The sequence below is a fragment of the Sminthopsis crassicaudata genome, chromosome X (genome assembly GCF_048593235.1).
Source record: "Sminthopsis crassicaudata isolate SCR6 chromosome X, ASM4859323v1, whole genome shotgun sequence".
Lineage (NCBI taxonomy): Eukaryota > Metazoa > Chordata > Mammalia > Dasyuromorphia > Dasyuridae > Sminthopsis > Sminthopsis crassicaudata.
The window spans coordinates 69743898-69765694 of NC_133623.1; the positions used below are offsets into that span (position 1 = coordinate 69743898).

General features: G+C 44.0%; 1 long non-coding RNA gene across 4 annotated transcripts in view; it reads right to left on the reverse strand.

Annotated features, from left to right (window-relative positions):
• Positions 1–280: 280 nt before the first annotated feature.
• Positions 281–21797, reverse strand: part of LOC141548287 (uncharacterized) — a 124584-nt gene continuing 103067 nt past the window's right edge. For all 4 annotated transcript variants that reach the window (XR_012483883.1, XR_012483885.1, XR_012483884.1 and 1 more), the window contains exon 5: positions 281–3636. This is a non-coding gene — a long non-coding RNA (uncharacterized LOC141548287). The remainder of the gene's footprint in view (positions 3637–21797) is intronic.

Genomic DNA, 21797 nt, shown 5'->3' on the forward strand with positions numbered 1-21797 from the left:
GCCGGGGGGCCGGGAAAGCTGCTCCTGGGACCCCGTGCGAACCCCACCCGATAGTGAAGGGGCCGACTTTAGACTATCTGGGCAGAGTTACCTGAGAAGGGCGTCCACTCCCTGTACTCCTCCCTCCCCCAGTGTAATCACAGAGAACCCGGGGCGGGGATAAAGGGCAACTCGCTGCCACGGTCTATCTTTTCATCCAATACCATCGTGACAAGGGGGGACCGCGTGCGCCCACATTTGGGGGGGACTCCTCAAAGCTCGACCTACGTGGGTACCCCTTGTCTGCCTAAGCACTTCCATCAGGAAAAGGAAAGAGCAAGAACAGACGCGGCCAAAAAACCGAACTGGCCAAGAAGCCGCTTCACAGAAGGAGAAGTTCGGAGGATGCGCAGACTCAAAATTGAAATTGGGAAAGCGGCGGGGAGCTTCGAACAAACAAACTAGAGGGAAGTTGCCAAATCATTGGCTGCTGTGACTTTTATTCAATAGCATTTTATTTTCCAAATTACATTAGTTTTCAAGACTAACATTTTAATAATAGCTTTTTATTTTCAAAATACATGCAAAGATACTTTTTAACATTCACCTTTGTACAACCTTGTGATCCAAATTTTTCTCTCCCTTCCCCCTCCCCCCTCCCCTAGACAGCAAGTAATAGGTAAACCGTGTGCAATTCTTCTATACATGTTTCCACATTTAGCATACTGAACAACAACAACAACAAAAATCAGATCAAAAGGGGAAAAACGAGAAAACAAAACAAAACCAAAATCACACAACAACAAAGGTGAAAATGCTATGTTATTATCCACATTCAGTCCCCATGGACCTCTGTTCCATCACAAGTCTCTTGGAACTGGTCCGAATCACCCCATTTTTGAAGAGAGCCACATCCATCAGAGTTGATCATCACATAATCTTATCGCCGTGTACAATGTTTTTTTTGGTTCTACTCACTTCACTCAACATCAGTTCATGTATTTCTTTCCAGAACTTTCTGAAATCAGCCCATTCATCATTTCATATAGAGCAATACTATTTCAGCACATTCATAGACTATAACTTATTCAGCCTTTCTTCAACTGATGGGCATCCACTCAGTTTCCTTGCCAGTAACAAAAAAGGCTACTACAAACATTTTTGCACATTTGGGTCTTTTTCCCTTTTTAAGATCTTTTTGGGATACAGACCCAGTAGAAGCACTGCTGGATCAAAGGGTTTGCACAGTTTGATAGCCCTTTGGGCATAGTTCCAGATTGTTCCCCAGAATAGTTGATCAGTATATTGTGATTATTTTTGAAAAAGGAAAAACAAATGCCAGAATCATAAATGAAAGGGCACACCATGGAAGGAATGATTAGAAACTATTTTGTCCAGGTATTTGCCAATTTGTAAAAATACACAACACCAGATGTAGAGAACAAAAAACAGAGCGTTAAAATACCCAATCATAGTAAAAAAAAAAAAAAAAATGGAAGGAGCTATAAATGAGCTTCCAAGTGGACAGAACTCTCCCTCCACAGATAAAAAATATTTACAAGTGAATTCTATGAAACATTTAAATAGCAACTATCTCATATATATATATATATATATATATATATATATATATATACATATATATATATATGCAAGAGTAGCAAGAATGGCTAAACAAGTTATAGTATATGATTGTGATAAAAAATTTAGAAAAACATGGAAAGACTTGCATCCAGTAATGAAGAATGGAATTAACCAAATCAAAAGGTTATATATATAGTAACAGTAAGATTGTTCTTTCTGGAAATGATAGGGAGCCACTAGAGTATGTTGAGTGTGTGTGTGTGGGGAGGGTATGTGTGTGACAGAGACAGACAGGGACAGAGAGGTTCAGAACAGCATGTTAGAAAAATCTCTTTGGGAGATGAGTGGAGGATGGATAGGAGTGAGTAATTACCTGTCAAAGCAACCACAAGACTATTGCAACAGACCAGGTATGAGGTTCCTTCATTATAGTGGTAGCTGGGCATGTGGAAAAAGGGAAGTATACAAGAGTATAAGAAGCATGTAAGAATATATGAAGGTGGAATCATCAGAACTTGACAACACATTGGATGCATGGGGTGTATTTGAGCGAGGAGCTGGGGTGGACATGGAGGCTACAAATCTGGATGACTGAGAGGACAGTGGAATTCTCAACAGTAATAGAGAAATTTGGAAGAAGAGAGAATTGATGAGGTTTTTTGTTTGATTTTTAACAGGCTGACTTTGAGATGTCTATGGGGTATCTGTTTTAAGATCATGAGAATATAGTAAATAAAGGAAAAACTAGGAAGTTAGGGTCTTAGAAGGGACATCAATATGTAGTTTGTAGTTCTCTAGCCTGCCCTCCCCCTAGATCCACACAGCTGTCATTCATTTCTGTTTGTGCTTCCTACCCAGTACACAGTTGAGGTTATTCTGAATTCTCGATACTTAGTAGGGCTCTATAGGGCTTCAGGAATCTGGGGGATGAGTTGGCATAAATGATAGTCAGAAATGATAGGGTGGGGAATGGAGAGGTAAGGTAAAGAACTTCCAGGAATGTTTAAATTCTTTTTCTGTATTTTATTATTCATTATTTCTATGTCTCTGTGACCTGCATAAGTATGTTGTGTGTTAGCCAATATTTACTGAAACTTTAGATATATTTACTTGATCTGAAATGATGACATTTATCACTATTCAATGTTATCAATATTATTATACTATTAGTTGAATGCTGTTAGCTTAGTAATCTAAATTTTGAAGGTCTGTTGGCACCTGTGTCTAACATTCAATTAAGGGGAGAGGGCACCTATTTCTCAATGCTTCCCAATTTGTGATGTAATCCTTTGTAACAGAAGCCTTCCATTCTAATCTCTCTAGATAGCGACCACCAATGAGATGCCTCCCCCTCCCCTTCTCAATGCTCTCTGACTTATGATATAATCTCTTGTATAAAAGCTGTGCATCTTTCCTACTTCTTTAGCTTTCTCTTCCTTATCTCGTGATGGGACAGCTAATAAACAACTTTTCTGCCTTCTACTGAGTGATCTCGGAGTAGTCATTTTGGGTAAGGGTCTTCTACATCCCTCACAATAGAATCCTCGCTTTTTGCCCTACCCTGCTTCTTGGACTATTAGAGGAGGAAGAGAGAGAGGGAAATACAAATATCTGACACATTTACTAGTCAATTTTATTTAAGTTATTTACCTTCCAATTGAGTTTCTGTCATTTGAGTCAATTAAGTTTCTATCATATATCTTCCCTCCCCCTCCTTTCCAGGAACCTCATCCAATTTTGGTGTCTACTGGATACTCAATTCTCTCCTATGGCTCCAAGGAGCTATAGCATGCACATCAGACAACTCAAATAAAACTATTTTTATAGATGGGATAAACCAGATTGAGGATAACTGACAGGGCTCAGACCCCTCAGTAAGTTAGGGGATGTCTATTCCAAGTATGTGAAGGCTTCCCTCAGGAATGGGCAGATGAGAACAATGGCGGTAACTGACACAAGTGATGTAGAGTACTTAGAGCTCGGTCAGACATCAGAGATGCCAAGGTCATCCGCTGCATCGTGAGCCTTCACTGGTCTTCTTGACTTGTATCTTGCCCATGGACCTTGATGACTCTGGAAGAGAGAGTGAAGTGGATAATTTTGTACAATTCTGCCTCGTTTAAATCGAATTCACTTGCAAAATATCACTCTGTGATGTCATTAGTCCTCTTTGGAAAGGAAAAATGAAAAACAACATATTGTCACCTATGTTCTATGTCCAATCACATACAAAGAAAATCTGTTGCCAACAAAATCCTGGTTTGCTGAGATTAATGGTGCCGTGGACAGAGATTTAGTAATAGGTTAGCATTCCTTTCAAGAAGAAGAAGACACAAATATGCTTCATTAAGGCTGAAGGTCAAAGGGATGGGCAGTGTGAAAGAGAAGGAAGGGCAAAGACTGCTCCTATTTGGAGCTCCAGCATACAAGATACCTCTGTGTACACACAAGTTTCCCAAAACATGTCCCAAGACTAAAGGAAAATGATCCCTTAAAATACCTAACTTCTCCCTTCACATCACTGCACTCAGGCCTCTCTCCTGATGTCATTCCATTTATGGTGAACGAACTAGATTAGGGTAGGTCTTGGTTTCCAGATAAAATCTCCCATGGGACCAAAGATCTTATGCCTCTATAATTATCCAGGGGTCACATGAAGAGACTTGTTATTTTGGGGAATTTTGAACCCTGGAACTCAAGTCACTCTAGTCCCCAGGGATTCATATCCATGAGATACTAATCTATCAATGAGATGGGCAGTAGGAACAGTTCCCACAAATCAGTATGCATTATAGGAATTGATATTAAACCAAGTTATTAGTTTGAATCTGCACCCGGGATAGCTGCCCTCCCAGTCATCTTATTACAATCTCTCTTCTTACATGGCAGGTGTATTTCCTCTACCAAGAGTCATGAATTTTTCCCAATCACCTCATATGCAATTAAGGAACTCCTTGTGGAGTAAATATCTTGTTAAGACATTAGAATTCATGCTTATTCCTACATCCTCAGAGGTAAGTGAACCAATACAGTGGAAAGATTCCGAGTGAAAGGCAGGTTCCCAAGTAGATGGTAGCTATCCTGACAAGTAATATTCTGAAAATAATGAAAGGAGAGGAGATGTTCAGATTAATGGGATAAGAAGTCACTGTACTGGAACATCAGGGACAGATAAAGAATGGGGGACTGAGGGAATAAGGAGGAGAACTATGAGCTTAGTCTGTGTCTCTTTTACTGCTTCTGTCTCCTTACAAATAACATGGATTGTACTTGACTACTAATGAGAACACCCCATTTGCCATCCTCTGCCTCTTGCTCTTTATTTTGCCTTGATTTACTTAATTGATGACCTATCCCACTGGCTTAGCACTCTCACCTTACCATGAAGATACTAATAAATTTTTTGATACTACTGGGTTATGCCTGACCTGAGCTCTTCAGGGGGCTCTATCATAAAACCAGAATACACTAGTGAGACTGGTTGCCTATACTACGATATCCATGGCCTGCTGATTGTGCTATTCAGCCCCAGGAATACCAGATGGATAGATCCAAGGCTTTCCATTTAACTCCCCCCTGTGTCCATTCCCTCAAGCAGGAGCAGGAATTAGCCTCTAAGTTATGAATCTCAAGTCAGGAGCCAAACTCATAATATGTCAGCCCATGAGACCACTGACCTGGGGCCAAATGAAGGGTTTGAATACAATGAATAGCAATGGATGTATCACTTGTTTATTCAGCTTTACAAATGGCATTTCTGAAGTGTTTGGCAATATCATAATTCATTGTGCTCCCTTTCCCTTACTCATGGCTCTACATTTTGGAAGAAAATTAGTGTCAGAACTGAAACAGTTCTTGTGGTTATGCAACAAATTGCTCCCATCTCTGTAAGTGTTCAGTCCCAGAGCTTTTTAATTGTGTTAGAGGTCCCCTAATTGCATGAACATTCTCTTCTCCAGATACTAGTTTTAAAGTAAGAACTCTATTTTAGCCAGTACCTAATACAATCATATATATATATATATATATATATATATATATATATATATATATATATATATATTCCTCCTGCCCCAGTCCCTAACAAGGATAGCACCATTAGTATGGAGGAGAGGCCATTTACTATATGCAAGGGCCCCTTGAATCCTGAGTATATTGGTTATATAGGGTCTATAGGTCAATATTCCAAGAGTTATTCAAGATACTGGGTTCCCCAGTCAGGGCCTTCCTATTTTAGAGGCTTATGAGATAGAATATATAATCTGCAACTTTTCAGTCAACCACAGCCCTTATAGCCAATGGAATGGATAAGGTCATTATTACCTAGGAGGAAATAAAAGGTTTTAACTACCTGACATTGATGATTTTAGATCAGTGTATTGCCCTGAGTTATCTGTTAGGTAGTGAAAGATGTGTCTGTGTCCTAGGCAACACTTCCAGTTGCTCTGAGATGAATAGCAGCGGAGAAATAGAAAAGTCCCTTAAGACGATAACAAAACAGGACATGGTCAAGGAGAAAGCTATGGGTTTTGTTACCCTAGTCTGGCATAGGCTCTTGAGAAAAGTGGCTCAGATGCTTTCTATAATCAGCCACCAAAATCCTCAACCCAAATGTCATTATATTTACATTGATCTAACGTGTCCAGAGATGTAGCCAATGGATCTCACTTCAGCCACTTACTATGTTGAGTTTCCCAGGTGACAAAGGTTATGGTGAAGCAGTCCAGGATGATAGGACAAGGGAAGTGAAAGAAAAAAACTACAAAAGTCCATGGCTGCACTCTCTCATGCCTGGCTTCTATTATCCAAAGTCCCACAAATTTGCTAATTAGGTACAGTTATAATTCCATTTTCCTTACCCCGTAGTTAATATTTGGATCCTTCCTTTTTGCAGCAAGTATATTTTGACACGGAACCCTATCACTAACTAAATTGCTGCCCACTGCCCAAACCTTTCTATGTTGTTCTATGTTCTATGTTGTGCTAATCATGAATGCAATATCCAATGTAATCAATCAACCAAAGCTGAGGGACACAAGCCTTTACTTCTGTTCCTGCCCACTAGCTCTATCCCATAATCCTAACTCTTCTTCGGACTTTATATCCAATAAGTTACTAAGTTTTGTCATAACTAACTCCTCAAAGTATCATGCATTCATCCTCTTCTGTCTATGCACTCAATCTCATCGCTATTGCAATAGCCAAGTTGAACTTCTTGTATCAAGCATTTCCTTCTATACCATCATCCACTCAGCTGTCAAAGTTATATCCCTAAAGCACCGCTTAATAAACCAAACTGTTTAATTGTTCAATAAAGTCCAGTGACTCCTGAGTAGATCTAGGAACAAATACAAATGCTTCTTTTTGTCATTTAAACCTCATTAAACCTTGACTATCATTTCATCCTTACTATATAATATTCCCTTTCATGTGTTCTACTATTCAGCTAAATTTGAATGCTAGCTGATCTTCACACATGGCACATCAACTCCTATCTGCATATCTATGCAAAATGTCCTCCAGGACTAACTACCACCAGTTATTTAATAAATGAGTGTTGACCAATTTAGTTGCCATTAAGGAACATAGCATAATCTTTTGGTGATGTCTAGTGGTCAGGAAAGATACTGCAGTTTACTGAAAGTTTTAGAACAGACAAAGAATAGAAAAGGTCAACGGCAACATTATGTTGTGGCCACTTTTAGGCTATCTTGTGTCCATCTCCTAATATTATATTCTGACTTATTCTAGAATCTACTTTAATTGAATTTTAACTGATGTGACTGCTCATTCCTGGGAGACAGATTGGACTTAAATGAAGCTCCGAATTTATGAAGAGGAATTAAGTAATGAATTCTGTCAGTAAAAATAGGAACTCAAAATAAATCATTGATATTATAATTATTTATTAAATGCCATTTGATAAAGGATAAGATTTCAAAGCAATGAAAACTGATTTCACTCTATAATGTATATGTTAACCAAGTAACCTATGATTACACATAATTTCATCTGATTGCAATATCATGTGATTGCTATTGCCTACTCCAAAGAGTCAAACTTGAAGGAGATAAATAGCAAACAATGTCTGATCTCAATTTTGGAGGAAATTTATGAAAGAATTATCAAAAATGTGACTAAAATAGTATCAATGTCAGAAATATGGGTAAATAAATGGATAAGTGATCAGAGCTAGGAAGAAGAAAAAAGAGAAGGAGAAAGAGAAAAAGGAAGAAGACGAGGAGGAGGAGAAAGAGGAAGAGGAAAAGGAAGAGGAGAATAACAGCAACAACAATGATAATCCTGGGAGTATATAAAAGCAAATAGTAAGTGAAATTATAGCTATAGTCATTGCCCTCAGTAGTAGGGTTTTTATTTGAATTCAGCTCCTTTACCTCCAAATCCAGTTTTCTTGCCCCTGAACTATGTTATCCATCCCTCTCCAGTTGTGATGCTCCATTCTGAACAAAGCTATCTAGCCATCTCTCTGTCTCTTTCTCTCTATGTTTTTCTTTTTCTCTTTGTCTCTGCTCTGTCTCTGCCCTTTCAGATACTTCTAAGCTTTTCAGATATATAGTCTGGGTACACTTGTGTAAATCTCCCTCTGCCCAGTTATTCCTTTAAAGTCTTAAATGGGTTCCAAGAATCATTGTTCTACATCTGGAGTTGGAAGGGACCCCAGATACCATCTAGTCCCAAGTTGCTCATTTTATAGAGGAGGAACCTTAGGTCCAGTGAGGGGAAATAACTTGTTTTGAAATCATCTACCTCTTATTTGTGATAATCAAATCAAATAATGATGGTAAAGCATTTAGCACAGTAGCTGACACATACTAAGTGCCAAAAAAAGATTATTACTATTACACAGCTAGTAAATCTGAAACAGGATTTAAACACATGTCATCCTGACTTGAAATTCAGTGTGGTATATACATAATCCTGCTTCTTCCTATATTCTCATCTCATTAAGCTACTCTCATCTTTCTACAAGTTACAAAACCAGAAATATAAGGCATTGGTTTCTTTTTAAATGTTAAAAATAAAATAAATTCCCCCAAATTTAAAGTTTCCTTTAATAAACTTTTAATATGTAGAAATTGGCCCGAATAAAATAACACTCAATCCTGAATGAATGGATTCTTTTACTCCAATTTTGTTTTTTGCTAAAATGAGTGGTTTGAAAGGATTTATATAGCAGCTTAATTTATATCAACAGATATAAAAATCATTTCAGCATCAAAGATGCTCCCCTTATATCCTGTCATGGAAACAACCAAATCCAATAATGGTTGCACGCGTGTGTGTGTGTGTGCGCGCACACACACACACACACACACACACACACACACACACACACACATACATTCTGTCTACTAGAATCTGATGGGAAAACACAATCTCCTTTTCACCCAGATCCACAAGTTTGAGGATTTCTATAAGAGACATCAACTTGTCAAATGAAGTCATCAAAGATCAAAAAGATTCTATGAAACTGTGATCCATGATAATCCCTTCCCAGAAAAAAACTCATTCTTCCTACAGGTAAAACAGAATAATAAAACAGACTCAGTTGCCCTTTCCTGCCAGGTAACAGGATCATTGACTGTAAATTTTTTAGACTTATTAAAGAGCTGATGTAAATTTTCCCTGAGTATTTTGTTCTAATGTCCACAGCAAGATCTGGCATGAGAGAGAGGTTCAGAGATTTCTTGATTGATTGGCCCCAAACCCCTCATATTATCCACGGGACCATATTTGATATGTTTAAGTCACACAGGAGAAGGAAAATCTTTGTCTATATGGAGGCATTAGGACAATTCTGAAAGAAATGCTTAGGCTCGAAAACAGTGAAAAAATATTGAGTTTATTATAAATCAAATCTGAATTATAAATTTCTTGTTTATTAGATTTTGAATTTGTTCCACTCTCGAAAAAGAGACTGTATTTATTGAGCCCCTATTGCCTGTTCAGCACAGGGCTGGGCTTTATGAAGGGGTGAGGGAGGAGAAAAGAAAAGGGGAACCACTCCCTTGAAAATGTTGGCTAAACTTGGTTCCTACACAGAACCTCTCTGTACCTTAGTTTTTCCTCTGTAAAATGAACAGTTAGAATAAATAATCTCTGAGTTCCCTTCCAGATCTCAGTCTAAAATCTTATGCATGATGTGGGCTATAATTTGCCCTCCTTTACCTCTGTTTCTTTCTCTGTAAAATAGGACTAGATGGTTTCTGAGGTCCTTTTCAGTTCTAGAGTTGCACACATTTAGGAGCTTAAAGAAATAGGGAGGAAATTGAAGCACCATATTTAGAATACATTGGAGAAGCTTGGTAGTGAATAAAAAGAGAGGGGAGAAGGAAGAGGGAGAGAGATGGAAATAGAGGGGTGGAACAGAGACAGAGAAACACACACACATAGACAGAGAGACAGACACAGAGACAGAGAGAGACACAGACACAGACACAGAGACAGGATGGAGAGCAACAACAACAGAGACAGAGAAAGACAATGAGAGAATACTTTGATCAGAATGGAGTACGACAGCTGGAGAAGGCTAGAGAGCATAGCACACAGTGACAGGAAGGAGAGATTTGGAGGCAGAGGAGACGAATTCTAATCCTATCTCAACTACTGAGAACACTGATTCTAACTATAACTATTTACTATCTGATTTTATATATTCCAAGGATATTGCTTTTTCTTTTTCTTGCCTTGGGACCCTAGGAAAATATTGACCTACATGCCTGATTCAATACTGGTAAAGTTTCCACAAAGTTTTGATAGAGAGATTTCATCAATTTCCTTTAAAGCTAAGATCAAACATTTTTTCTCTTTGGTATTTATTTTCTCTGGCTCTTTTGGGTGGGTAACATTAATATTTGATCAGCCCAAAATGTTCATTGTAGGATGAAACTAGAGGGTCTCCACTGCTATGAACTTTTATCCTGTATCAGATAACCTTTGATGTGATGGAGAGTTGAAAAGACCATTTTGATCTGAATTTCTATTTAAACAAAGAAATATACTTCATTTGTTAAATTCACAATTCCAATTGGCTCTGTACTGCTTTCTTTAAGCAGGAGGAGCTGTGACATGGCAAAAATCGAATAAAAGTACAGTTTGGAAAGTGTCAGAATATAATATCAGAAACGGCACGAGATTGCCAATTAAAAGTATAATATTTATGAAATTCCCAGAAACTGCAACGCTATTCAGTATCGCTTTTTGACCACTAGATGTCAAAGAAAGACAATACTATAATATTCTTCAACATCATTTCTGACCACCAGATGTCACCACCTGGTGCTATAATTACTGTGTTATAATATTTAGTAGCAATAAATCAATCAACAAACATGTATTAGGCCTCTATTGTGCTCCAGGTTATACCTACATTTCTAGACAGACACAAACACAATCCTGAAGACAACTTGTACACTTGTAATTATTACAAAACAAAAATACATAATAATTACTGAGAAGTATGACCTTTACGAGGTAGAAGAGGACTCGCCTGGCTACTCATTTCCAGGAGTAAAAGGCCCACTCCCATAAAACATTGCCTATATTTTTGGACATTATCAAAGTATTGATTAGTTCATTGAATTTTCTTTTTCTCCTCTTTAAAATGTTGTTTGTAATATGGGATGGTTCTCTGTGGACTATAAAGTACTATGTATATACAGAACAGTGAATGGGAAGGGTAGGGAGGGCTCAGTGGTGATGGGGACCCTTCCTTCCAACAGTCCTGACTTAATTTCTTTCACACTCTCACATGCAGGTCCCTGCCCTTCCTACCTATTAACTTCTTTTAGCCCCAGTTTGCTCATATGTAAAATAGGAATAGTTCTGGCCTTCTTTACCTTATGGTTATTATCCCCAAAAGTCTCTATCTTGCAAACAGGAAAGGAAAGGAAGGAAACTAAGAGATTTCAGCACTATTGAGAGATGGCAGAAAACTGAATACAGCCACCAACAGGTGCCAGGAAACACTAGGCTTTTGAGGAGAGCTGGGAAGTGAAGTGAAAAATGAGCCCTAGGCCAGCAAGAGAAGGGCAGGGACAGGTGGGAATGGGAGCAAGAGATATGAGAAGGGATTTCACATACCTCTCAAAGGAGGGGAACCACAGAGCATGGACATGGAGAAAAAAGTCTGGCCCAACCAGAGGCAAGATACTGGTGTCCTAAAGACCCCTGGGAACAAACAGCATGCAGAAATTAAATAAATGATGTCCTTCTAAGAAGAAAAAGGCAGAAAAGAGATCTGGCAGTTAGGAGCTCATGAAGATGAGACAGAAAGGGCCCCACAGATAGCACAAAGTCCTCCTGAGAACACTCCCTAGGGCCCAGCACTAGGTCTCATATGAAGAAGGTGTGAGCAAGAGCATTTGTGTATTTGCTCTTGAAAGAGATGTTTCCAATTTTCTAAGAGAGAAGATTAAAATAGAGATGTCTCTCCCCACAATTCCTCCCATCAAAGCAGTGCCAATCTCTGCTTGTAGTCCTTCAGTCATAGGACTTCAGGAAGTCTCAATTTGGGTCATCCCACTTTGGAAAACTCAGTTTATCAATATGCTGAGACAAACCTGAATTCCTGTAATCAGTCCTCTAATCCCTCAATCCCAGAAGCATTTGCGAAACACCTACTGTGTTCCAGGCGCTTTGTCTCTCCCTTTGATTCTAGTTTCATTCCGAAGCCCCACAAAGTCTGATCCCGTCGCCCTTTGGCAGACCTTCAGGTCCAGGAGAACAGCTCTCCTTGCCCCTGCTGCTTCTCTTCTCAGAGGGAAAGGCAGCCCCTGAGATTCAGGGAATTTGGAGGTGACAGGGTCCATTAAACCAGAGCAGACGGGCCTAGGGAGGGAGGTTCAGTGGTGTGCCCACAGTCCCCCAGAAAGTGGGTTCTCAATGTGATTGCACATCGGGGCTCCTTCCACCCCATGATCCTCCTCCTTCCATCCGTTTCTCCTGGGAGAGGATTTCAGTCCCCTCACCCTCCTAAATGTGGATCCCAGAAGTGAGCCCGGCATTCTAGGCGTGGTCTGGCCAGGACCACAGGGCTAAGTTTACAGTTATTCCGGGCATGGAAATTTTATCCAGCCCTGGGATTTCACTGGTGGGAGGGGGCCCTCCAGCTTGTCCTGCTGCTCATGTCAATCAGCCAGGGAATAGGGAGTTGCCTGGGACACAGAGGGGTCACCATTTACTCACGGTGACATGGCCAAGCCAGTAGGCAGGACATGGAACTAGATCTCCCTGACTCCAAGACTGGACCTCTATTGTGTACCCCGGACTCCGTGGTGTGCTTATATTCATGCAACCTGAAATCACCCTAGCTAAGTCACCTACACAGCTAGACAGGGAAATCTCTCTCTCTCTCTCTCTCTCTCTCTCTCTCTCTCTCTCTCTCTCTCTCTCTCTCTCTCTCTCTCTCTCACACACACACACACACACACACACACACACACACACACACACATACACACAGAGGTAGAGAGAAGAGGGGCCAGAACTATTCCCTTCCAACAAGTGCTAGAGATACTCCCTTCCTTCTGTTGCCTCCTCTGAAGGAGGCTGCAGGGTTCTCCACCTTGACTTGAGGATGTGCCTTCCCTGGTAACAGAAGAGGAAGAGTCCTGTCTCCCTTACTTAGTGGTAAAGAGCTGGAAGACGGATGGGCCAAGAGCCAGAAGTTCTTTGATAACTTGCACCTGCTGCTCAAAAACCTGTATACACTGTATGCTACTCAATTGAATCCCCGTTATTCTCATTTTTGCCATCACTTTCTTAAGCCTAGACAAACAACCAAACAATACATTGTGAATAGGGGACGCCATTTTACTGGTCAAACTTGACATCATGATCCTCTTCTTCCCTGTCCTTCTCCAAGGTATACTTTGATTCCTGCCAGGAGAGAAAGCAGGAAGTCGGAGCTGGGGGCCACTCTAGTCTCCTGAGAGAGGAGGCCTGCTGGATCGGAATGATTCTATCTGCTGCCTGGAATAGTTTGAGGAGGTAGTTTTCAAGTTCAAGCTAAATCTCTGATTACAAGTTCATAAAGGGAAAAGGAGGGTGCCAAGCTTTATAACCAAGGCTTGACTCCCTTCTCACCAAACAGCAGCTTTCACGATGAACACACATAGCAGAGGAAAACCTATTTATCCAAATCAGTAGCAAAAGAGAATAAGAAAAAGGGTACATAGGGGAATACATAGGTGACCACACACACACAGTGAACAATAGACTAAAGGGGCTCTTTTTGGGGGGAGTGAGACATCTTAGTCAACCGAGAGAGTGTTCGATCTCACCCAAAGGGTAATACAGAAATGTTGGAGACTGCCACAGGCTCCCATATCTTGTCAGTCTTTTCCTTCAGCAGCCAGAAGTGGAGTGAAACTCTTCGATTTTTCTCTCAAAGTTGGAGACTAAAGCTATATCTCTCTTGCTTTTACTAACTCCATGCTGGCTGCTCACTTCTTAATCCCATGTGACTGCTTTCTACCCATGAGCTTTGGGACTGGGTTACAAATAAATGAACACTGATTTATGGCATGATTAAGGAGTAAATGTTCACACTGCAAATTTAACAGATGGGTCTCCTAATCTACAAGGAGCTGGGTCTACCAATGTAACTGGAAGGATAGGAACAGGGGAAGCTCAGGGGTGCTGAGGCAGAAAGATGAGAGTGTGATAGCAGAAAAGGGGAGGGAAGGGAAGAGAAAAAAGCTAGCTAGACAAGGCAGCACTCTCCCACTTCCCTGCAATTTTCTTTCTAAGAAAAAGTCAGGAATTTTCAAACATGTAAAGTCCCTAGAACAGGGAGTCCACCCTGCGGACACGGGGGTCTGGAGAGGACTGTCCCCCACCATTGGAAGGCATAAGGGTCAGAATGGAGCAGGATTCGGGCTCCCTCCATCAGGCTGGGGCCTGGGAGCCCTGGCAGAAAGGTCACCTTGCTGGGCACCAGCGGCCATACAGGGCACACAGAGGAGCAGTTATCACCAGGGAGCTCTTTCCCTCCTTCCTCCCCCTTCCCAGCTCTCCCCCACCCACGAACTCTCCAGCCTCCATGGTTTATAGGCCTGTCCTAGGGAGGGCTCTGGGAGGTGAGGGCTGGGTGATGCTCCCCAACATCGGCCCTTGGTGCACAGCCTGTGTCAGTGGAGGGCGGCTTCCTTCCTGAGCCTCTTACCAGCTGACATCAGTCACTGCCCCCTGCCCCCACCACTGTACCTCCCTCCCTCTGCAATGTTTCCAAGGCAAGCCTCCCGTGCATGCCAGGTAGACCCAGAGGCCACAGGGGCCACAGACAGAGCCCTTATTTCAGGCTTCCACCCTCCTATGCCAGACACCCAGGACAGAACAGAGACCATCCTCCCGCTCCCCCCACAGCTGACACGCCCTCTCCTCCAACAACCCACCCACGGGGAAGAACTCCTCTCTGTACTCACACCCCTTTGTCCATGACTCCTGCAACCTTAGTCCTCCCTCAGATCTAGGGGATCTATTGCCCCTTGCACCTCCCAAGCAGCCTCCAATTATGAGGCTCACTGTGATTCTTGGCCTCCTCTCTCCCAGCCCCCAGACTCTGGGTCTCCTGATCACATCAGCATTTCCCACTGGGCCCAGAGGTTGAATCTCTCTCTCCTCCATCCAGAGCAGCTGAGCTGGGTGATTCCAATTAGCCAAGGTTGCTTCCTGAAACCTGTAGATAAACTGGGGATGAAAAGGGGGGGGGGAGGATGGAAAAGGCCCTTGCTGATGAGATGACAGGAGTAGCAGGCAGAAAGAAGTACTTGTGGACACCAAAAGCACAGAGTTACTGACTCTTGAAGGGACCAGAACATGACAGGACAGAAGATCAGAAATGGCTGGGACATTGGAGAGCATCTGGTCCCATTATGATATTTGGCAGCTGTTGACACTGAGGCAGAGATCTGCTGAAGGTCACACAGCGAGGGAGCGGCAGAGCTGGGGTGCTGACTCTGCCCCTTAGGACTTTGAAACCTCATTGGTTTTGTCATTTTGGTCATATATGATAATAGGGATGCGATTTCCCTCCCCTGCTCCCCACACCTATGGCGGCTTCCTTGTCCCCCTGGAATTTTGCTATGCTGACTCCGCCTTGCCATTTTCTTTTATATTCGAAGTAATTGTTTCTATTTCTTTTTGGATCCAGTCATCATTTAAGATTTCACTGGTACATCTCCAGTTATGTCTGCATCTTTTATTTGTGACTAACCCACTTACTAAGTTTATGGCATTATGGTCCAAAAAGGATGTGTTAGATATTTTTTTCATCTTGAAGCATTAATAAAAGTAAACTGAGGTGAGGAATTCTGAGCTTTATCAATTCCTTAGCAGGGCATGGACCTGTTGACAAAGGACATCAAATGGCCACCTCAGTTAGGCCCCTCACCCAGAGGAGACAGAGCTCCTTTTTATTAGCATAGAACAAAAAATAGAACTGGGTAGGTGAGGACAAATAATGCAACTGGTTACAGGGCTGGCAGCATTATGGGGATGAAGACATTATTAGTTGGGAATTGGGAACAAGGCACTAGCAACAACTCCTTCCTTCCCTAATGTGACAAAGAAATGTCCAATGTTCGAGTCCACTTTCAAGGTTAGATTTTAGCCCAGACTGCTTTGAATAAGAAATCAGATGATCTTGACCCCTTGATGTTCATTTGTATCCCACACGGACAACAAATTTCCTTGAGGCAAGAACGGGACAAAAATTAGCGAGAAAACTGAACTTCTAAACTTATGTCCTAAGCAAAGGGACAAAGAAAGGTGACTTGGGCAATCATACAAAATGTGGCAATAATATGGAATAGAATCAATTACAGAATTGAGTCAGTAATCATAGACATTAGAATCACTTTATGTTAACTAGTTTTATACAGAATCCATTTAATTTCTTCATCTGCCTTTTAAAATTTTTATTTATATTATTTAAAAACAGAATAAGAAAAAACAAAAAACAGAAAAGAATACAAAACAAACAAAAAAAAACCAACAGAACTTTGCTATATGCCCAGAAAAACACCATCTGCCTTTTTAAAATTCTGTTTGCAATCTTTACCCAATTTATCAATTTTTATAAAAGTTCTGTGACACATAGAAGTAGGTATATTATTTAGTAATTTCATTTGGAATATGCCATACATCTTTTAACTCCAGAAATTTGTCAGTTCCACGCTGTCCCTTTTGTTTACTTTTTTTGTTAGAGTTATCCAAACTGAAAGTGTCACTGAAGTCTCCCTTATTTTTTGTGTTACTGCCTATGTCTTCTCGAAGCTAAATGAATGTTTCCTTTATGAATGCGGATGCTTAGACTGTTGGAGCATTAAGTTTACTAATGATAGTGGTTTGTTGTCTATGGTTCCTTTCAACATAATAAACTCTCTTTAGTTTTTGAATATTTCTTTTTGTTTTTTTCTAAAAGTAGGATGGCAACTCCTACAAAATAAAACCAATTTCCTCCCTTCCCCAAGTTATATTTTGCATGTATCTTTGTTTTTCAATGTGTTTCTTGCCCAGTACATCAGGCGTTTGTTTGTTTTTTTTCATTCAGTTTTTGTATCCCTTTCCAAAAAATTATTTCTTTCCCTCTCTTCATAATCCATTTTCTGTTTTCATTTACATTAGACTCTCAGTCTCTGATTTATGACCCCTCTAATTATCTGGGTTTTTTTATTTTCTGTAATCAAAGATATGAAGGTATCCATTCTAGACTCTCTGTTCTAGTGATTTTCTGCCACTGCCCTGTAGGCTTAGCCCAAAGATTCCCCTTTTCCATTTTGCCTCCCAGAAAAATGTCCATTTTTACACTTTCCCATGGTAGGGCCCCTTTCCTGTGAATTTTTTTTTTTTTTTTAACAATGCAGACTACAACTTGTCTATACAATTTCTGGTTGACCATTGTTCTACATTTGGCTGGAGATCTCCTCCTAGTGCCCATGGACCCTAGTCCTCCTGACTCCAGTGGCCCCCAGGGATCCCAACTCCTCCCTCCCAATATAGAACAAGTAGACTTTTGAAGCACCAAAGCCCTCAAGCTTTATTCAGTATCAGGCCCTCATCTTCTAACCATTTTTCTTCCCCCATAGAAGCAGTTGTCAATGAACTCCTTTCCACCTCCAAAGTGAGACCTCCTTCCTTCCCTCCTCTTTCAGCAATCAGCCTTCTACCTCACTCCCCCATAGACTCTTTCCTTTCTGAAATTACAGAGGTCACCCACCCCACTGCTAACTCCTTTTAAGTACCAGCACATCATGATGAGGTCCTGAATGGTGGGTCGGGTTGGCACAGAGAAATTGGAGCTTTGATGAAATTCTTTGGGGCAGGCAAGGAGAAGGCTCTGATGGAGATCACTTTAGCTCCACGGCCCCTGCCTCTGGGGAGTTTGTCCAGTCAGAAATCCAAGTCATGTCAAACCCCTTTGGCCAACACGGCATGGAAGTCATGAGCAGCCTCACCCCGCTATGTCCTGTCAGAGATCCCAATCATGTCCCCGAGATTAAATTTTCCCTAGAAATCTACTCAGGGTCCCTGCCATACTCACTGCCCTCCTTTGGGTCAGTCCTCCATGACACTCTTTATTGGGGTGTCTTCCTCTCTCCTTTGCTACATGGTGCCACTCCTAACCCCACTGTGCTTCCAACCCCACTTCTCCTGACAGCCAACTGCCAGATTTAGCCTGACAGCTAAGGGCATGCCCCCACTTCATGGGGTGCCCCTTTCTACTGGGTATTTGTGAGTTCTACTAGGAAATTTCTCTTTTATACGCTCTTCCACTCTACTTCACATTTCCCATTCGTGGTGTCTGTTGTACCTCTTACTTTGTCTCTAACCTCTTCCCATAGAGAAACCTTCCTGTTATCAAAGAGAATGGTCCTTACAAATCCTTCACAGGACGGGAGCCCAGCCTTTCTGGTGCCTAAAGAACATCATCAGGACCAGACCCCAGAGTTTCTTGGGCCTAAAAAACCTTATGTGGCATCTACATCAGCCACATCAGTCACACATTCCTATTTATGCCCCTGCTCCCGTCCTCCACTATTCTATGTACTCTCTCATGTAGTGTAGCTGCACCCAAAGGGACTCCTCCAGGCGGGGTGTCACCAGGTTCTGTCCATTGAGCTCCTATCTGTCTCTTCACTGTTGTGGCGGTTGGTCAGTCATGTCTGACTCTGCCTGGCTCCATTTGGGGTTTTCTTAGAGAAGATCCTGGGGTGGTTTGCCATTTTCTTCTCCAGCTCATTTGACAGATGAGGAAACTGAGGCAAGCAAGTTGAAGTGACTTGCTCAGGGTCACCCAGCAATTAAGTGCCTGAGGCCACATTTGAGCTGGGAAAAAAAAGTCTGATTCCAAGGCCAGTGTCTCTTCTCCTTTGTGCAGGGGTTCAGAGGGTTGGCTCAGGGCAGGGGCTCCCTAGCTTTGCAGGCCCTGCACTCCTTGGCTTTTCACCATCCCATGTCTCCCAATGTGAAATGCATTCATTCTCCTGCAGATTCTCATCATAACAAATAGAGAGATGACGTTTCCTCCTCCAAGGGAGCCCCAATGCTGCTGCTTCCCCATGGGATGAGAGCATCACTCCTTAAATCTCCCGGGCCTCCCCTTGCTCCGCTAGCTCCTTCTCTCTGGGGCTGAGATATCTCCTGGGGCCGGGGCCACTTCAAACCTGGGAACTTGCAGCTCTCCTTCCTTACTCCCCCCCCCCCAGGTCCTGCCTCGGACACGCTGACGGGCTCTTGGGGACCAGCCCTGCCCCCCCTGAACCTCCCTGCCTGCTCCCTCCTGCCTGACCTCTGAACTTGGGTCCTGGAGGGACTGACAGAGAGGAGGCCTTCCCTGCGGCCCCCTCCCCCTCCCCGGGCGGTTCCTGGCCTGGGTTTCTCAGTCCAGGGCCCCTCACTGCATCCCATCTGCCCCTTCCCCTCCTCCTCCACCCCTGAAGTGACGGGCGGCTGCCACGGAATGCCAGAACCGGGCTTTGGGTCGGGGCCTGGTTCGGTTTCCCGGCTCCGACTTTCCCCCTTTGGTAACTTGGGGAGCCCGCCGTTTCGCTTGGGCTCTCGGGGTTCCGGCCCCTCTGCCATCCCTGCCAGGATGAGGCCCGGGGGCCCCTGTGAGAGGCTGCCCCGATCCCAGGGACACCCTTGGGGCCTCTCTGGGGGGGAGCGGAGGGAGGCCCGCGAGGCTGGGGGGGGGGGCTCTCTCTGCCGCGGGGAGGCGGGGGGGGGGTGTCAGGCTGAACACCCCCTCCCCCCCATGAGGCAGCTGCCCCAGGGGGAAGCGGCGGCCCCGGGAGGAAAGGACTCGCTCTCCCGCGCTGGCCGGATGCCCACGGGCCGGATGGCGTGCGGGGGATGGCGGCTCGGGCCCGGGAGGGAGCCAGGCAGCTGCAGCCCCGCCCTCCCCGGGGGTCCGGGATGGGAAGACTCAGAGACCGAGGGACGGCAGCCCCCGTACCTGAAGCCCCTCCCCCCCCCGTGTCCCAGCGGCCTGGGCCGCTGCCGGCCCGGCCCCTTCTGCCCCGCAGACCCCAGCCCTTCCCCAGGCTCCCCGGCGGCTCCCGCCCGCAGCCCGGGCGCACTTCCCTTCCCGGCGCCTCCCATTGGGCTTCCTGCCCCGGGCCCGGCCGCTGCCCAAGGAGCAGCTCCGGGGCCGCTGTACCCGGGAGGCTCCGCCACACAAGCTCCCCTCAGGGCAAACAGCGACCGCCCGGCCCCAGCCCCCCCCCCCCCCGGGTCCTAGAATCGGCCCGGGCTTCTTTGTCCACACTGACGGCTGGAGGGACCCTAGAATCCTCTTCCTTCCCTAGTCCGGGTCCCGGACCTGTGCGCGGCGGAGGGGGGAGGGGAAGTTTGGCGGGAGGATGAAGGACTGACCCCGTGGGAGGGTGGAAAGAGCCTCCTTGGGGAGCTGGAAAGGAGCTGGGAGCCCGCAGCCCCAGCTCGCCCTCCGTTTGCAGCCGAGAACCCTGAGGCCCACAGAGCCTGAGTGCCTCCCCCGTCACGGAGCTGCGGGCGGCAGAATCTGAACTCGGGCGTCTTTAAGTTTAATCCAGGGCTCTCTCCTCAGGCCGGACCCCCGTTAGAACATCTCCGCCCCTGGAGGCAGCCCTTGCCCCCCCTTCGGAGCACCCAGGGATGTCGGCAGCGTTCTCCAAGAGCCGAAATGGGGAGCCCGACAACACGCGGCAACCTCGGAGGAAGAGGCGCCGCGAGGGGCTCTCCGGGGCAGGCTGGTCCCGAGAAGGCTGGGCACGGCACGGCCATGGCACGGAGAGGGGAAGACCAGGAAAGGAGATTGCTTACAGGAAGGCTGGCGCACACCCAAGGGACACTTCCATACATTAAAGTTGTCTTCTAATTACAGAACAGACTGTCCAAACAGCATGACTGTTTGAACGGAGAGGGGCCTTGAAGGTCAGCACTAGGAGGAAGGAGCCTGGAAGCATACATTACTAGAAAAAGAAAGGGCTTGGGGGGGGGGGGGGGGACTGTCACAACCCAAGAGAATGGCCAATGGCAGGCAGGTGAGGGAGCTCAGTATATGGCATGGGAGAGACCTCAGTGAGTCAGAGCCAGAAACATCCCTAGAATACAGGATAGGTCATGTTAGAGCTGGAAGAGAACTGGGAGCCTAAAAGCAAAGAATCTCCGAGCTGGAAGGGATTTTGCATGTTAGAATGGAAAGGAAGTCTCAGACTGGCTAAGGTGACAGGCCACCATAATGACAAATGTTGGAGGGAAAAACTAATGCATTGTTGGTGGAGCTGTGAAATGATTCAAACACTGTGGAGAGCTATGGCCCCAAGGGCTATGCCAACTGTGCATCCCCTTTGATCCAGCAGTGTCACTTTGGGGTCTTTCTTTCAGAGAGACTGTAACAGAAGGAAAAGGACCCAGGTGCACAAAGATGTTTGTAGCAGCTTCTTTTGTTGTTGTGGCAAGGAACTGAAAATTGAGTGGATGCCTATCATTTGGGGAATGGATAAAGACGCTATGGTATATGAACGTGATGGAGTATGAGTGTCCCATTAGCAATGGTGAGCAGGCTGATTTCAGAAAAGCCTGGAAAGATTTACATGAACTAGTGCTGAGTGAAGCGAGCAGAACCAAGAGAAAACTGCACACAGGAATGACGAGATTATGTAAGAATCAACTATGACTGACTCAGCTGTTCTTAACAATTCAAGGCAATTCCAATAGACTTGGAA